General features: G+C 37.7%; 1 long non-coding RNA gene across 1 annotated transcript in view; it reads right to left on the bottom strand.

The window, feature by feature from the left end:
* The window catches only part of LOC101710023 (uncharacterized), a 478,704-nt gene that overhangs the window by 119,003 nt on the left and 340,829 nt on the right, over nucleotides 1-18,872 (bottom strand). The gene's annotated exons all lie outside the window — the stretch shown is intronic.

The raw sequence follows: 18,872 nt of genomic DNA, 5'->3' as shown, positions 1-18,872 counted from the left end.
ATGTTTTACCACAACAATAGCAGGATGTAAATGAGAGAAAGTACAGGTGCAAAAGATGCACCAAGTTGGTGTTGAGCTTGGATTTTACTATTTGCTCTGAAGATTTTCAAGGCATAGTCAATGCAGTAACTTGGCCTGAGAACCAACAGAAGAAATAATAATATCTGAATTCCCTGGCTATCTTATGATTTCAAAATGAAGAAAAGTGTAGAGAATTCCTTGCTTAATTACAGAAAGTTTTGCTTCATCATACTAGACTTGTTTTTCTTAGGTAAAGAAAGAATTTGACTGTATGACTATGCAATCATAATCCTTTACCCCTCATGTTTCAGAGGAAATCACAGGGTCATGAGCCTCTTTAGGTACAGCCTGAGTTGCGAGTTCTCTAGCTTTTAAAGTTGAGAACAGGAATAGGATGTGTATGGTCTCAGCCTCCATTGGTGGGCTGTTATACTCAGACTAGTAAAAAAATAATAAATAATAAATAATTCTTATTGATAAATTTATACTTCCATGATCCAATCTTAGCTATAAGTGGAAAATACAAATAATAACTACCCTATGGCAAGCACTTTCGATGATGTTTCATTTAATCTTCACAAAAACCAAATGACGTAGGTACTATTATATCCTAATTATTTAAGTGAGGAAGCTGAAGCCCAGGGAAACTGGGTAACTGTCAGAGTCACATGGTTAACAAGTGATGTAACCCACATAGTCTAATGCCAAAGCCTAATTGCCTAACCTTTAGATTATGTTGCTTCCTAAAGACCTGACCAAATCACCAGGCAATGACTACGAACCCAGGAATGTACCTAGTTAACAGACAGAGAGGATAAACTGGGTCGGGGCAATATAAGAGAAGCCATTATATGACTTCATTAGGCAGAAAAACAAAGGTGATCTTGAAACTTTATAAGTTCTTGAGGGATGGGAGCCCACACTCCACCCCCTGCAGGAGATACTATTATTGGAAAATCTTGCACAGTACTTGATGCTAAAACATAGGTGTCATTGACAAAATTTGTTCTGAGATCTTGAGTCTCAGCTGAGAGTTTGATGTTGAAAGTCTGTTGTTAAGGGCTTGGCTAGCTGGCTATTTCCTTCTTTGGATTTAGATTTACTCTACACTAAGGAGTTGCATTTTGTTTCAAAGAAGGTCTTGTCTGCATTTTCAGAGAATTCATCCTGAGTTCACAGACTGCACCTGCAAATATAAAATCCATTTACTGTAGGTCTTGGAATTTTTTAGGCTATTTATTTCCTATAAGACTCTATCAGCAACACATCTAACATGTGCCAAATGCACATTGCTATAGCTCCTGAGCTGCAGCCAATTTCTCATATACCTCAGTTTACCTCACATTTGACTCATGTCAGTGTCACGAAAGTCACTCCCAACTTTAATGTGGGATGCTGTCAGACACAACTATGTGATTTGTCCATGAGCTCATAAGTTGCTCTCCAGCCCAAATCAGCACTTTCTCCATATGTCTCATGTAAGCCAGACATTCACTTGGCAAATAATTAACATTTGGGAAGGTGAGATGGTCTTGCCAACTCAGTCACTTTTGAGAGCAGAGATTACCCAAGCTGTTAGCATAGTCCAGAAGAGTAAGAGGTGTCAATCCAGCAACACCCAAGGGAGCAGCAATGACCTGTTTAGTGACTACAAGCCACAGTGAGAACTTTCATGCAGTACTGTAGCAACCCAGTGCATTCATAGCTATGTATACATATATGTGTGCATGTACACACACAAAAGTGCACTTATATTTTCTCTCCCATTTTATTTGTTAAAACATGTGGACCATTCTATCAACCTTTTTAGAAAGTCTAGAAAACTGTTCCCAGAGCACATGGCTAATATGGGGCAGACAGTATTCAAAGCAGAATTTCTCTGTCTACAATCTCTATATCCTTTCCACCATGCCTGTAGTGACTCCTCTCATATTCTCCTTCACTTCATCCCACAAGCCCCAAGTCTTCTCTCCAGTTCACTATGTCTTAATTCAAGGAAACAGCTTTCTTTCTTTGGTCTTATTTTTTGGAAATCTTTATGTCTTAAGTGACCATTTCATTATTCTATAGAACTTTCTAGCAGAAGTATACTCATTCTCTCTCTCATCAACTCAAACATAAGTGTAGTACCTATACATTGGTGCTTGCATTGTGTGAGCTAGATTTTTTTTTTGCTAGCTTTTAATTCAGACTTAACAAGTCCAAAGAATCGGACAAAGCCAAATTTAAGGCAGACATGATACTATGAAAGTCAAGGAAGAATTTAATAAAACAAGCTACAAAATTTTATTTCAATATTTGTTTCTAGGCTTTCAAATAAACTTAGAGAAGAAAGCTCTGATAATTCTTATGAAATTTTTATAAATATTATTGACTGTTGAGCAAATGTTTAGCATTTGTTAACACAAAGAGCAAAAATTGTTGAGTAGGATGGTAGATGGTACCTTAAGCCATCAAGTTACCTGTGAGGTGTAAGGGTGGAAGTAGAGCTCAGGAACCCTGGGACCTAGTACTGACCTGCTGTTAACCAGCTGTGTACCCATCTACTTAGGAATGGAAACTCTTCAGCCTCCAGAGAAGAAATATAGTACAGAGATTAAATATGTGCCTTCTGCAGCTAGACTAAATTTTGAATTTCCAAACTCAGAAGGGCCCTTTCACATTTATTAATTAGAAAATAAAGATTGAAAACAAAATGCCTCTAGTCACTTTCATGTGGCTCCCTGAAATAAAAGGAATGCTAAAATAGAACATTTGTCAAAGGTAGTCATGGTTTAAAGAGAGCGTAGAACCTTAACTGGAGACTCTTGTTCCTTTTCTCATCACCCCTAGTAGATCAGCGTTCATCAGCTTCCCTAATAATACGTTGGCACATGCCTCGGGAATTAAATCAACTCTTCACTTTCTTACTCCCGCAACTGAAAAGTTAAAACAGAATATTGTTTTATGAGATTAAAACTATTTATTTCAATGAAGTTTAGATTCTGGCTGAGGGGGAAATTTTATGGTCAAAACTAAATTTGTTCCCTAGCAGAGCAGAAAGAAGCCTGAGAAGCCAGTAGTATGGCTTATGTCATTTATGAGAATAAGGTGAGATCATAGTAGGTATTCAACAAATAATTGCTGAATTAAAGATTGCAATCTGATAAGCCAGCCAAAATATCAATAGCTTTGAACTAGAAAACATCACTGGTATATCATGGAGTAGAAGGAGAGTAGTTGGAGACCTTTATATGACTGCAATGGGGATAAATATGTCTTGGGAGCATTTTTTAAAAGATGTTAAAAGTAATAAAGAAACTATAATGAGCTCTTACAGCTGCTATCAACACATCACTTTTCAACTGGAAGCAGGAAGCAGAGAAGATAAGGGTAGAACAGACTCATCAAAGGATTGCTCAAGAGTGCTTGGCTGACTTGCAGCATGGTAGGAAGTTTCTTAAATGGAGTAGGAAAACATTCAACCTCCTCTCTATATTGCTCCTAGCTTTTCTTGCCTGTAATTCAAGCATAGTGTATAAATGACCTGCTTCAAAGAAGAAAAAAGAGCTAATGAAGAATTCAGTTAGCCAGTGAAGAAAGGGAGTCTTGCTTAAGTCTTTTGCAAGAGGTAAAGAAAGTTGAGAGCTGGAAGTGGAGGGGAATGGAATGGAGAGACAAAGAGATATTATTTCATTTTAGAAATAAAACTCATAGAAATGGGATAAAGATGGGAAAACTGAGTGATAGGTTGGAAATTTGCTAATAATGAGAAGTCTATTTCCCTAGAGGCAACCCATCACATCAGAGCAGCTTGGATCATGCTTGCAATGCGGTTTCTTAGAAAACTGCCTCTTCCCTCAGCTTGTTTCAATGACAATGAGCATTTCTAGATGAGTGCGAGAAGACATGAAGGGCATCTTTTATTTTCCTAAGAGGAAATTGAACCTATGCATTGTGAGACTTCAGCATATGCCTGTGTATGAAAATAGGAGCCAAATGCTTTTGAAGAGAAACAGAAGTATGCTGCCCTTGTGACAGAGAAGTGTCCAAGAACAAAGACAGAGGTATTTCTGTATGCAATTTCTACCCTACAGATTCTTTGTTATACATTTTATGACCAACTTTAAAGACATTGACCTATTGATCTCTTTCTGGTTTTTATTGGCTACATCCTTTTTAGCATAAGAGAGTCCCTTAGGAAAAGCAGGATTTTCATTAAAAAAAAAAAAAACTACACACAGAGCCCCAGTATCCTAGCAGTCTCTCTCCTGCCATATAGCATTCACTGCTTTAAATGTACTTTTTAAAAAGGGAAAATAGCATCATGCAACAAAGTTGAGAGTATGGCTGGAGTCCCACCCACGTGCTACCTCATGGGTGGAATTAGAAATCTAATCCATAAAGACACCTCAAGTTGTCTCACCAGATGCCCTCCACTTTGCTGGAAACTGGGTTATGTAAGAAGTCACTCTTCCAGTGAACAAAATTTCTAATTAACACTGAAAGTGCATGGTAGCTACGTTTGTAGTGAAGACAGGCCATCTCCTCATTCTTCCTTGCCAGAGGTAGGGTAAGCAATGAATGCGGGACTGGATAATTGCTCATGGTGGGGCACGGCATTTTCTTCTGCACAAACATATAATTAGGCTGTCTTAACCTCTAGATTCAGCAATAAACACCACTTCACAGACTAATTTACAGGCAAGAGTCGCAGAAAGCTGTGGAATAAACTCCCAGTGCAACAGGCCCTGCAGTTCAGTTGAAAGAGAGCAGCTTCACTATTTCAAGTCAGCAAAAATCCTTTTGCACTTACCACAAACTAAAATGAGATTGAAATAAGGGCTATACATTCAAAACATTGAACACACCAGCTAATAAAAAATACTTTTGTGACTGGTCATAAAAATAGAGAATGTAATTGGCTGTACCCTAGAAATATCTTTTACTTACAATATTTAGGAAGACAAAGGCCTCCATAATATTGACTTTGCTAACACGTCTACATTTTTTTGTCTGCCATAATTATGCGTCAGTCAGCAACACCTCACTCTTGTAGCTGCCAACAGCCTTGACTCAGGCAGTGGGAGGTGGGCTGGCTGCAGCCCAGCACCAGATAATATTTGCCTGGCAAATACTGCTGCCTAGGGTAGTGAGCAAGGGTGTATCATAAAGAGATACTGCCTTTATGGCTGAATCATTCTTTCCATTTGGATCTCTAGTTTCTCTGGGTTTGGGGGAACTTTCTGAAGAGATAGAGGAGTTACACTTCAACTCTCTACTTTGCCCAAAAGTCTTCTTTAAACATGAAACAACACAGATCCTATACAGGAGGTCACAGAAGTAGATACACTTCTGCATGGAAATTGTGTTTTCTCTTGGATACAACAGCTCATGGAGAAAGAGAGGCTGTGTTTTGACATTGGTTGGGCATCAGGAACAATCAGAGAAGAGCTGTGGGGTGTGAGTATATTTGACCTGATTCATGTGGTGTAAGATTTGCAGAAAAAATGATAGACAGAGACACAAAAGGGAGGCCCTCAAAGGCCATCAGTGGGATGGGAAACCATGCAGTAGGTAATGTCTTAGTTACTGTTCCTATTGCTGAGACAAATATCTAACACCCAAAGTTAAAGGAGGAAAGATTTATTTTTGCTCACAGTTTGTAGAGGTTTCAGTCTGTAGTCGGCTGGCTCCAAGGCAAGGCAGCATGGCAGAGGGGCATACCAGAGAAGCAGTCCATGGCAAGGCAGGCAAAAGGAGAGCAAAAAAGGCAAGCCTCTCTTTCCCTTTTACCTCATCCAGGCTACAAGCCTTCTGGAGGTAACACCCACACTCAGGGTGGGCCCTCCCATTATCTACACCCAGAACTATGATAAACCAATTAATGGACTGATCCAATACCACACACACACTTAATCCCAGTATCAAACACCCTAGATTAGTGATGGTGAACCTTTTACAGTTTTCAATGATAATAAACAGCCCTCTGCAGCATGCATGCCATAGGTTCGCCACTACTGCCCTAGGTCCAGCCACCTCCAAAAAGCCCCACCTATAAGCACATGAGGCTTTGGGAGGACATCTAGATACAAGCCATAACAGGTAGATGGTTTTATTCATAGCCAAATCAGAATTATTTGTATATTATTTTTCTCTGGGTCACCTCTCAAAGTATGAAGAAATAAAGTAGATAATTGAGTCCTATTTTCTCCCAAGTCTTCTTTTTACATTTAATCTTCTATTCATCCAAGATTTTAAGGATAAGGACAGTGCTTTCACCATGGTGAGCTCTCAGGATCTAGAAATGCCCATTACAAGTACTGTACCCAATCCTTGTGGAATGTGTAAAAGAATGAATAAATATCTTCCTTATTGAAAGACTGAGAAATCAACAGACTAATCTTAACTTTATAGATGCATATAACAACAAAAATTCTATTTTATGTGGTGTTACAAATGAAAAAAATTGACAAATTAATTCAAATGAAAATAATTTGAGTAAAATAATTCTCATTATTCCTAAAAATTCTGCCTAAAGAATATCATTTAAACATTGTTGCTTATATTTTGATATTATTGAGAAAATTAAAAATTATATTTACTTTGAAAATAGTAATGTTTCTCCAGTAAGATTTTTATGAAATATGCAATGCTACTTTAAATAACAATAAGCTCTTATTTTGATAAATTTAAACTGAAATTTTTGCACAACATAAGGAAACTAGTTTTAATGAACATTTAATTAAAATTTTAGAAATTAGCAGTGACTCATCACTCAAAAAGAAACAAAAGTAGATGATACCAAGTTTCAAATAACTTCAAATTAATCCCTACTCATATTATTTTTAATAAGCCAAGCTCAGTTTCAAAATTTTAGTACTAAGTCTATAAATTCCTAGTGATACACATGACTACAAAATTATAGTTGATATCCTCCAGAGAAATATAGCTGTATTTGAAATTTTATAATTTTAAGTCCTATTCATAATACAAGCAGTTCTACTTAAGTGTTGTGCTTAACTTTTTTAATATGCTTAGGGGACCCCTTTTAAGAATTACACTTCCTCATCTTTTGAACCAATGTTAAATAACTAAACAGTAGCAAATGGATATGGTACTGACACTGAAGATTTTAATAAAATATATGATTCAGCAGTAACTAGATATCCTGTGTTTTCAACATTATTAAAATTCCTTTACTTATTTATTTTAGTTTTAAATCCTGGTTTGACTACTGGCAGCATTGCAACCAATGAAGTTTATCTAAGAAGTAACTATTGATATTGAAAACTGTCAACTAAGTTTAAATAAGTTCCATGACCAAAAAGATTATATTTATATATATAATAAATTTAGATTTTATTTGTTCTCAAAGATGACAATAATGTATACAATAATATTTTTATAATTGTTTTACCTTAGGCAGACAAGGTCATTACATGTGCACTTGCAGTTTTTAGAGAAAGCAGTTCACAAATGAGGTATCTTAAAATAGCTTAAAACTTTTAAAAAGTAAGAAAGGAAACCAATTTCAGTGAAATGATCACATTGTCAAGGATATCCAAGATAAAACTACAAAGAAGATATAGATAGGTACCCAGGTGACAACATCACTTGTATGAGCTCATGTACACATGCACATTTTAGCAACAGAATCTTAACAAGCAAGAAGTTAGGAAGGCACTTTAAAAACTGTTGTCAGAAAACACTCACACACCCTCCTCAGAGAAACATGGCAATGGTTTTGAGGCTGAGCACAAGCACTGCACACAATTCCAACCATGGGGAAACACTTGTGACCATGACCCACTGTCTTTCACAGATACCTTTAATTGAGGGCTTGGCTGGAGCCAAGGTGAAAGGTGAAGAAAATAATGTTCAAGAATGAACGGTTACCTCAAAACATAGGGATATTTTCTATTGTGTAAGAAAAGGAGGGAATTAATCAAGGTGAGGAGCAACTTAGTAGTCTAATTATGAGTCTTTTAATGTCTTTTCATAATCAGTTAATAAATACCTTAACAATAAAATTGAATTTAAGCTTTTAATAGGCTATGCTGGCTTGAACCTAAACAAAGGAATTAGCAGCTCCAGGCATCGTGCAATAACTGGCTCCCTGTTTGGTGCCAGGAGAAACAAAGCATTTCAAGTGCTTTTTTTGTAGCTCACCATAATAAACGCTTGTAATATTCCCCAATTTCTGGAGTGTAAGACGCAGATCTTATTTATCACAGTATGTGACACACCTGGCATGCGGATCAGGAAACAACTGTTTTACTTCATTTCTGTCATCACCTTCCAACAGATTTCTTTCACATTCCAATTTGGATGGGAGGACTTGACTTTCTCTCCATAAGTTCTCCATTAACAGTTTCACAGCAGAAGACGCCATTGGTCCATTTCCTCTTGCAGCAACTAATTATGCAGAACAGCCTGTTTTGACTTGGACCACAGCAAATGTGTCAAGTCATGGGCATTTTACTTGTATCTTCAAGCCATGTCTTTATCATCATCACCAAGCATTCTCTGGGAAGGCAGTGAATTGTCACAATTCCTCAGGAGGGCAAAGAGGAACACAGTGACAAGTCAGCTGCACAAATTACCAACTTCAACTCCCTTCAGTCACTTTTATTAATGTGTTTTATTTGAGGGAGACTTTCTTAAGGTTGTATTACTTCCTGCATTTGGCAAATGAAAAGCACTTTTGCTTTCTGTATTTGCAGCAGCAAGCATATCAGACTTGCAGTCCTGAGCTCTGTGAGCTCCACAAACAACTATGCACTAATAAACCTTGAAAAGCTTGAATTACACTATAACCCACAAAAATTTTCAAATTAAAAAGGCATATTTACAGGCCCCCTGTGGATAGTGATTTTATTTAGTTTAATTCCCTCTTGAGGCCAATTAGGTAGACACCCCTGCACATAGGCACATGCTCCTGAGGGAAGAAAAAGAGGGAGGGTTAACTTTGGTTTTGAAAACAACTGGCAGTATATCATTCTTCCATAGACAGAAATGATTTTCCCGGCTGTTGTTCTATAAAGAAGAGGGACTTTAGAAATAAATGAAAGTGTATGCAAGATGGATTTTTATTTGGATTAGTTTTTTTAAAGCTACATGTACTCCAACTTCTTCCTAATTTAACCATAGTGAATTGCCACATTGAAGAATAAAACTTACACCATCACAACAGAGTATATTCCTTTAGGTCTATGCAATTATCTTCTGGCCAAAATGATTTCTTTTCCTTCAAAGAAGGCTTCAAATGTATGGTTACTTGTAGATGTATTTGCATTTGCTTTTTAAATGAAGTGACTTGTGCACTTTCAATGCTTTTTATCACCTATTTAGGGAGTTCATTTATACAAATAGAGCTCAGATCAACACGAGAGATATTTGCTATAGAAATTATTCCTAGCCTCTCTTGTTACTCACTGCTGCTCTTTTCATCAGAATTGCAAAATTTGCCTCTTTCTCATCTGGTGGCAGGCTCCATATGTACCATATGAAAAAGGAGTTAATAAAATGCACGTTGGAATTATAAAACAAGGTCAGGGGCGACAGTTTGGCTGAAGGCCTTTCTTTAAATGTGGAACACAAAAGAACAAAATTGTTTTAGCAGTTGCAGCTGTGAAAAGAGGCAGCTTGAGTGGAGAGTGGCAGTCAAAGCAGCCAAAGTCCCTGCTACTTGTATCATGTGGCCATCACCACCATGACCACTGTCTTCCACCTAACATAAGCACTCAGAGCAATAGGTACCCTAAGCTTTGGAAAGGGTAAATAGGAAAAAAAAAAAAAAAAAAGGAAGGCCCATCCTGCTCCCTAGAGGGCTCTGGGGATGAGAGAGTCAAAGCAGTAAGAGGTATAAGGTCAAGCTCACATGATGCAAGACTCCAGGCTCTAAAACCCCGACTGCTCTGTGTCCTCCTCAAAGTCAGCAGGGATGAATGCTGTTACTGTGCATGCTGTGAATGCCACCTGGATTGTATGCCTGTCAGTGGTAGGTTTTTAAAAATAAGTACTTAAGATTCTGTGGTCAGGTCGATCCGAAGCCAACCAAACCCAAAGTCCAGGAAAGAAAACACTGTCAGTCAAGCAGCTGCTTGTTCCTTAGGACCTCAAACACACTACTTCACAAATTTGTTTTCTTAATGAACTGACTGGTTATTTTGGCAATACTTAAGAGCACAAGGCATGCAGCTCAGTTAAAAGAACCCTATCATTTAAAATGAAGATAAAATAATAATTATGTCATAGGATGATGATAGTAGCTGAAAAACTCATTAATATTTGAACATAAATTAGGCTATCAGAGTAGCTATGACCCAGCAAAAGAGAAGACTTCACAGTCTTGCCAAAGCATGAGAAGAGTCAAACATCCAAACAAAACACTGGCTTGCAGTCAACCTACAGGTACCTAGGTGACAGCAGGGGAACAGTTGCAACTCTGAAAAGAACCAGATACCATTCCTTTCAGTTGCTAATTCTGTGGTTCACAGAGTAACTTCTTTCCTTTAGAATTGATTCCCGCACTTGTAAAAAGGGAATGATACTTTCACCTTCTCAAATTGAATCACACAAAGTGTACAGAGAACTTGGCTAGCACCAACACATAATAAGAGCTCAAAGTTCAAACATGTGCTTCCCTTCTCTTGCCTGTCTCCAGCCTTCCTTAGAAACACCTTAGTATGAGCAAACAAACCATCACTCAGCACGATGCACTGGAGATCAGATTGTTTTGAACTTAAGAAAAATCTCACCTTTTAATAGGCTTTACCTAAACTAGAAGTAGTAAAAAGGTCTAAGCCAATAGGCTCAGAAATTTTACACATGTAAGACTCATGTGAATGATGGAAAGAAACTTTCCCTGCCCTTCTATCTCCTTTCCATGTTATCCTTCATAGGTCAAAGATTCTTTCAGCAAGAATTCATATTTGAAATCCTTCCTCCAGACTTTCACTATTCCAGTGTGATCTCAGCAGCAGCAGTATCACCCAACAGCTTGTTAAAAGTGCTGAAGCAGGGCTAAGAGTGTAGCTCCATAACAAGTGATTGCCTAGCATGTTGGAGGCTCTGGGTTCAACACCAGCACCACAAAATCAATGAAAAAAGGGTAGCATCTCATCCTACACACCCAACCCCTGACACTCATCTCTTAAATCAGATTCTGCAACAATTCCTGGGTCATCCCTGTGTACACTAAAGACAGAACATGTTTTAAATCCTAGGCCAATTAAACAGAAAACCCAAGGTCAGAAATTCTTGAGCCCAGATATCCATATATACTTTTTAAATCTCTCTAGAAGAGTTAATATACCACCAAGTTTTAGAACCACTGAAGTTTCACTCACATTTTCAAAATAAAACATACATTTTTTAAAAAACATATTTAAATAAGAAATATAGAGAAAAAAGGCTAACTACCCTTGAACTACATCCACTGAAGGAAATAAGTTTTCAAACATATGGGTAATGGCATCCACATCTCTAAAATCCTAGTGATGAAAAGAAAACTGAGGTAATTTTCATATTTACTCCTTGACCACGTATACCTCTTGCTTAACAAAGTGCTCGGGTGGGCAGAACATTTATTGGCATTAGTCACTGTGTTTATTGATGCTGCCCATTTTGCACCGATTTTAGAACTCTGTAGGGGAGGTGCTGTGACTTTGAAAAGGCTATTTTTATAATCAAATTGTTTTATTTGAAGGTTTATGTAACATGCCATACTATTAAACAGTAAATAAAAACCACTGATAAACCCCAGATCCCCCACAGGTAGTTTGGCACATCCTTAATTATCTGGTTTATGAGCAAATTGCCACCTCAGCTTCAGTTTTCAGCTTGTTAGATGTATGTGTGCACACACTCAGCTTCCATGGAAACCTCCCCCAAACTCGGGGTTTAAATAATATTGCAAACTTGCAGAGGACAGGAGGAGGAGCTGTAATAAATAGAAGGGCTGAAGTTTGGTTTGGAGACTGAGTGTTTTGTTTTTACATGCAGCAAAGGCTAGATTTAGGGTGTGTGTGTGTGTGTGTCTGTGTGTCTGTGTGTCTGTGTGTGTGTGCGTGTGCGTGTGCATACGCGTGGGTATGTATATGGGGCACAGTCCTAGACCAAGAGCCATGAAAAGGTTGTCAATGATATCTGATGGCATCAAGATCAATCCATACAGTTAATACATTGCAGGTTTTGTTGATGGAATCTGAAACGCCTCCCTCTAGGCACCTTGTCTACACCATCTCCCACTTTCTCTGATAAACCAGACTAGCTAAGAGGCTCACATTTGCCTGCCAGCAATTAAACCTTCCAAAGAGCAAAAGCTTTCTCTGTTCCTTTGTCATTCAAATTGAAGCTAAATAACTCTCTTCAATGGCATTAGATGACTTTTGTTGTACTTTTATGTCTCCCAAGTGTTTACAATCCTCTCCAATCCGAGAACTCCAGGAAATCAGTTTTACTCTTGAGGGGCATTAGAGGCTCTCAGCATCCGGTGGGCTCAGTTGTATGGGCGCCCGCTGGCGGCTGCACCATGTCTCTCCTTTGTGAGCTTCGGACTCATTGAAAACAGGGAGAACTGAGAAAAGAGGTAGAAAAATATTGTGCTGTCCAGTTGCTTTAGGGATTAGTCCTTTTCACAAAACAAGAATTAACTTGCTGAGTGTGAGAAATCTGATCTTTTTTTCACTACTTCAAGGTCTGTAGCACCTTCTGCTGCTTAGACACCAGAGGACACAGTGTGGGCATTTGTGAACCCTCCTCACATCCCCAGGACCATGGGCTCAGGCTTTTCCACAAGGCATACCAAGTATTACAAACCATTGCAGATCTCTTCATCCAGCATTGATTAAACAATGTCTGGAGCTGGCAAATATTATTAATATATAGAATACTACAAAGATTGATTGCTCTACTTTCATTTTTTTTCTTCCAGCCAGCCTCCTACAGGAGAAAGCCCTGCAGCTGTTCTGGATCCCATTGCCAGAGGCATATTATGGCTTGTTTTGACGTTGCACCAGCAAGTTCTGTACCTCATACAGAGACAAACCAAAGAGAACATCCCAAGTTCCAACTGGAGGCCAAAACACAATCACCCTGTCAGGTATTGTTAGTACGTCGGGATCATAAAAGATAATAAACTCTCTCCCATCTTTTATGAAGACACACAGAGATCAAACACTTTCCATCCCAGAGCTCAAAGCCCCCAGGCCCAGTTCTCCCTGACAGATGTTCATCTGCTATCTCAGTATTGATGTGTTACTTAATTTATTGATCCACAGAGGGAAGGAAACACAATGACCCTAGAAATATGGTGTTGTACAAACTGCTTTCCAGGCCTCTGAGCTCTAGAAATAAAGTGGAGATGATGTCATGTTTTAGGAGCTGTTTTAATATATTTCCCTTTCATTGTTTTTATTTTAAATATTTAAGTAAGAAAATGGTCAAAGAAAAAGGAGATAAACCCCTCAAAACCATCTGTTGTTTTTATTTGTCTTTAATCAATGAAAATACACTTAGTAGTGAATAACTCAGTTTATTTTTGATTAGTTTACTGACAGTCACCTGGGCCCCACAATCTCATGTACAAAAAAAGGCCTGGTTCACCCGAGGCTTTAAAGGATGTTGAGGAATGGGGTGAAATTAAGCTTCGTAATTCAATGTTACAGAATCCAGTCTTCCACTCTAATCCATTCTGCATACCTGGACTGCTCACATTAAAGCAGAGCTTTGGTTGCATCTCTCCAGGTTGACAAGGTCTTGGCAGGTACCACTGCCTGACACAAAAAAAAACACACACACAGTGGTGTTCAAGCCCTCCTTGGGGTTCCAATCAGCCTCACTTCTCTTCCATGTGCATATGCCCCATTCCCACCAAATTAATTACCAGTTATTCTTTCCCACTTCTATGACTTTTTTCATGAAATCTTTGCCCATATCTACAAATAAAAATCTTTTAAGGATCAAACAAAATCAACCTCCCCCTCCTCTGATTACTGTAGCCCTTTATTTGAATCACCTCAGACTACTTGTGTGTATGGTTCTCTTTCTGGACATTAAGAAATTTGAATAAAGAACCAGCTATTATGCACCTTTTCGCTTTACCCAACCTTCCCTATTGCATAACAGGTGCTTGATATGTGCTGTCCAGTGATGCTTACTTTTGGAACCCCCACCATTACCAACAGCAGCCTTGCTCCAAAGCTTTCCTTGATTCTACTTCAATTAAGAATGAAGACAAAACTCTAAACTTCCATTCAATACCCTTCAAACAAACACATCTTCAGAAATCATTCTAAATTACCTGGATTAAAAAGAAAAAACCTGGTAAAATAGTTCTCTTATATATATCATCAGACTGACTTGCCCTCCCCAACTCCCACACAAGCCAACACATCTCCTTGGTTATGGGCTCAGGCACAGCCCAATTCTTCTCCTCTGTACAGCTTACATGAGCAATCCCAACTGGCAGAAATCTCTGCTGTTACACAAGGGGGCATCTCTTCCACACTTTTCTCAACTAGTCTTTATAAACCTTCATTACCATTAAGAACTAGTATTTGAAATTTGGATTTCTTAAATTTCAAAAATATAAATTATATCCTCTTCATCTTTAAAATTCCCACAGCCCTTGGCATCATGCCTTGCTCATAATAAAATCATCAAATACTTTATTGCTTTACTTTAAAATATGCCAGATAATAGTTTTTAATTTATAGATAAAATCCACCCAAAGGTTATTCCACCCAAGTCTGGAAACCAAATGATTTTTCCAGCAATGAATAATCAGAAGTTCTCTTTATCCATCCATATAGACAAGTATCTTTAAAATTTAACAATGACCCGTAAGAAATCACAGCCTAGAAATCAAACACATCCACACACTTATAACTAAAATCTACAGTTCTCAATTTAATATTTACCTGTATTTTGCCTGATTTAATGTAATATTTATCATTTCATTATGCCTCATTAAAAAATACTAACCATGCCCCACTGACTTTTCTATGCCTACATACTGGACACAATCAACGAATGAGTCAGTGTTTTAAAAGCATTGACTTAGGAGTTCCTAAACATTTCTAGCTGCAGTAGAATCTCTAAAACTTTATAAAAACAGAGAAGTCTAGTTTCTTTTTGCTGCCCTAGGTGTTTAGGACTAAACAATATAACAGCAAACAGGCAAATTTAGTGGCCTGTATAAAGATGTCAATAAGGTAGTCCAAGCTGGAGTGAAATACCCATAGATAGTCCTATTGATAATCAAATCACTACATAGCTAGAAACACTTATCAATTCCCATTATCTTTATCTGACCAATTAACAGAGAAATAATCATTCTTCTGTGGCTGGAGTCATTCGGTCAGTTAATTTTCCTCTATTTTATGTGTACCACACCAAAGCCCTTAGCTCTTTCAGTTTCTTGCAAATGTATGTCACTGGTCATTTGCAAAGAATTATTTTAACTTACCACAGAGAGTTCTTTTATTTTTGCTTTCTCTTAGAATATTTTATTATTGCTTTCTCTGAGCAGCACTTCTCAATGCGCCCCCATCCCCGACGCAGCCCCTAGAACATTTGACAAAGTCTGGAAACACATTTAGTTGTCATAACCCATATAGGAGTAGAAAGGGATGGAGTGCTTCTAGAATCTAGAAGGTAGAGGTCAAAGGTAATGACCAATACCCTGTAATGCAAAGGACACACCCTTGACCAGGACAAAAAAATTTCCAGCCCCAAATGTTAATAGCTCCATTGTTAAGAACTCCTGTTTTTTAACATATTTATATATTTTGTTTCTTCATTAGGCCTACCGAAACTAAAGGCCAAATATGCACAAACAAAAAAGGAGGAAAAGCCACAACTATCAGAAATATTTTGCTCCAGATCACCTGCCTGTGGGACTTCAAATTAGACTCAGTATAGTCGAGACTTACCCCTGAACCGTCCCATTCTCTCCACCAAACTATGTGCACACAGAGCCCAACAACCTCACTGCTTCACCAGTTGCATCATCCAAATTCTAGGCTCCCAAACATCTATCTAACAATGGGGCATAGTTGCAGCAACCAGAAACCAACCAAGGAAATGTCGATGCTATTCCAACATCTGGAAGAAATGTCATATTTGGATGTTTCATTCAAAACATGTTACCAAGTAGGGAACATCTCTTCTTTAAAATGTTCCTTAATGCACAGTGCTTGGGTCATTTGTTTAGTCATTTTCACTGAGCAGAGTTATATTACCAATGGCTAACTTGTTCTCCAACTCACAGGATCATGCAGAATAAGCCAAAAATTTATTTCCTATATGTATGTGTCACCCAAACTGCAATATCTTAATGTTCAGGGCTGAAATACCAAGTACTCAAACATGTGGTCTATATGACAGATGGAGTCACCTCAACAAAAATTCCCAGATTTCTGTCATGGTTTTCCAATAATTTTCCTACCACCACACTCTTCCCTCTCTATTCCAATTCATATTCAACCACTGTTTTATCATATAACTACTTTATTCAAGATCCTTCTATGGAGTACTAATATTACATTTTGTCTTTTATTTTGCTCTTTAATTTTACTATGGGATTTTCTCTTTTATGACTAAAGAGCAAAATGAAAGATAGATATTAGGAAGTATGGAGATAGATTATTCTCAAAGAAGAGGATCAAGAGATAAAGGGACAGAGTAGTGAGACAAGGGATGAAGGATGATAAAAAGAAAACAGAATGTGTTATGTGCATGTACTAACTCCACACAAGGAATATAAACATATTAGTAAACTAAAAATATGGGAATAAAGTCAGTCTTGGGGAAAATTTTTATTTATAAAAGCCAATCTTTAATGTTAAAATATTTTTGAGTTTATAGAAAATGAGAATCCTCTATGACTTCCCTTTACACAGAAGGAATGCAAACATGTCTTTGTTTTACAATTTAAATTAAATCTATTTTAAATGATATATAATACATAACCTTGTACATATTAATAGGATGACATTTCATGTTCTAATACAAGTATGCATTGCATAATATTTAAATCAAGTTGTATGTCTATATCTTTTATCATTTCTTTATGGTGAAAACTTTCAAAATCCTGTTTTATAACTTTTTGAAATGCATAGTACATTATTGTTATCTATATTCAAACTACCATGCAATAGCACACCAGAATTTCTTGATCCTAACTGTAACTTAGTACCCATTGATTAACCTTTCCCATAGCCACTTCACCCTACTCTCCTCAGTCTTTAGTATTCAACATTCTACTCTTCTATAAAATCAAATTTTTGAAGTTCCACATATGAGTGAGGTCATGCAGTGATTGTCTTTGTGCCTAGCTTATTTAAATCACTTAACATAATCATCTCTGGTTTCATGTGTGCTGAAACAAATAACAAGATTTAATTCTTTCTTACAGATGAATAGTATTCTATTGTGTATATGCACCATGTTTTCTTTATCCACTCATCACTTGATGGAAACTGCAGTTTTTTCTAATTCTTGGCTATTGTGACTAGTGCTGCAATGAATCATGTAGATGTCTCTTCATTGTATTAATTTCATTTCCTTCAGATAGTCCACAAGTGGTATGGCTGAATCATATGAAATTCTATGTTTAATATTTTGAAGAACTGCCATACTGTTTTCCACAATTTACATTGGTACCAAGAGTATACAAGGGTTCCTTTTTGCATATCCTCAACAGCCCTTGCCATCTTTAGTATTTTTGGTAATAGCATGTCATAGTTGTTTTGACTTGTATGACATGACAATAAGAAATGTGTGCATTTTTCCTATACCTCTTGCCATTTGTAAGTCTTACTTTGATAAATGTTTGCTTAGTTCCATTGCATCTTTTTAAATGAGGCTGTTTTGCTGTTGAGTGTTTGGAGTTTCTAATATATCTTGGGTATAAACTACATCATATTGTACTGTACAAGTATTTTCTCCCATTCTGCATTTTGTCTCTACTGATTTTTTTTCTTTGCTTGTGCAGAAACTTTTTAGTTTGATGTGATTTCATTTGCCTATTTTTGCTTTCATTGCAAATGCCTTGATGTCTCTCTTTATGTAATCTCTATCATTTCTCCTAAACTTACCTTATCTGGCACATCCTCTCACAAACCTTAAGTTTGCCAACGTATTTCCCCTCTTGGCCTCTCTGCAAATTTTTCCTTCACCAAGAAAGATCCTTGTGTCAGAGTTCTAGCAGCAGACACACCAAGGCACTAAAAACCCATAACAAACTCTTTACAGAGGTGTAGTTGCTGTTTGGGAAATCACAGGGAAGTCTTTTGCTGCCTCTTAACCTGAACATCAAGGAAAGAGAACAATATTATCTGGAAGAGTGGCTCTCTGACAAGAGCCATAGCCAAAAACAGGGAACCATTCAGCTGCTCCTGAACTCCTAGGCAAGCAGGAAGGGATCAGAGGAAGAAATAGCCCAGCCTCCACTCACCTCCTAGTCCCTATCACTGCCAACAGAAGGCAAGAGGGCAAAGGAGATGGGTGAGGCAATCCATGGAGGTCTCCCTGTGAAGACTCAGGAAGGGCAAAAGAGATGAATCATGGGTATGACTCCAACCTAATATTTTCTGTTCTGTATCTCTTTAACACAGATAAAACTGAACAAACTGAGGAGAAAATGACTATTTTCTATGATTTTTCTTCCCCTCATGGTTAAATTGGTGTTGAGAACATTAAGATCCTCACTGGCTTCCAGGCTGCCATAGCACCGATCCCAGCACAAAGGAGGCTTCCGGGCTGCTGTACAACCACTCACAGTGCAGAGGAGGTGAGCCACATGGGTGTCAGCAGCATACACACCAAACCCCACACACCCCACCCCAAACATGTCCCCCACC

The sequence above is a fragment of the Heterocephalus glaber genome, unplaced genomic scaffold (assembly GCF_053883595.1).
Source record: "Heterocephalus glaber isolate CG9 unplaced genomic scaffold, H.glaber_assembly_v1.0 deba00001523, whole genome shotgun sequence".
Lineage (NCBI taxonomy): Eukaryota > Metazoa > Chordata > Mammalia > Rodentia > Bathyergidae > Heterocephalus > Heterocephalus glaber.
Note: the sequence above shows the minus strand (reverse complement) of the source record. Positions and strands in the feature narration are given on the sequence as shown.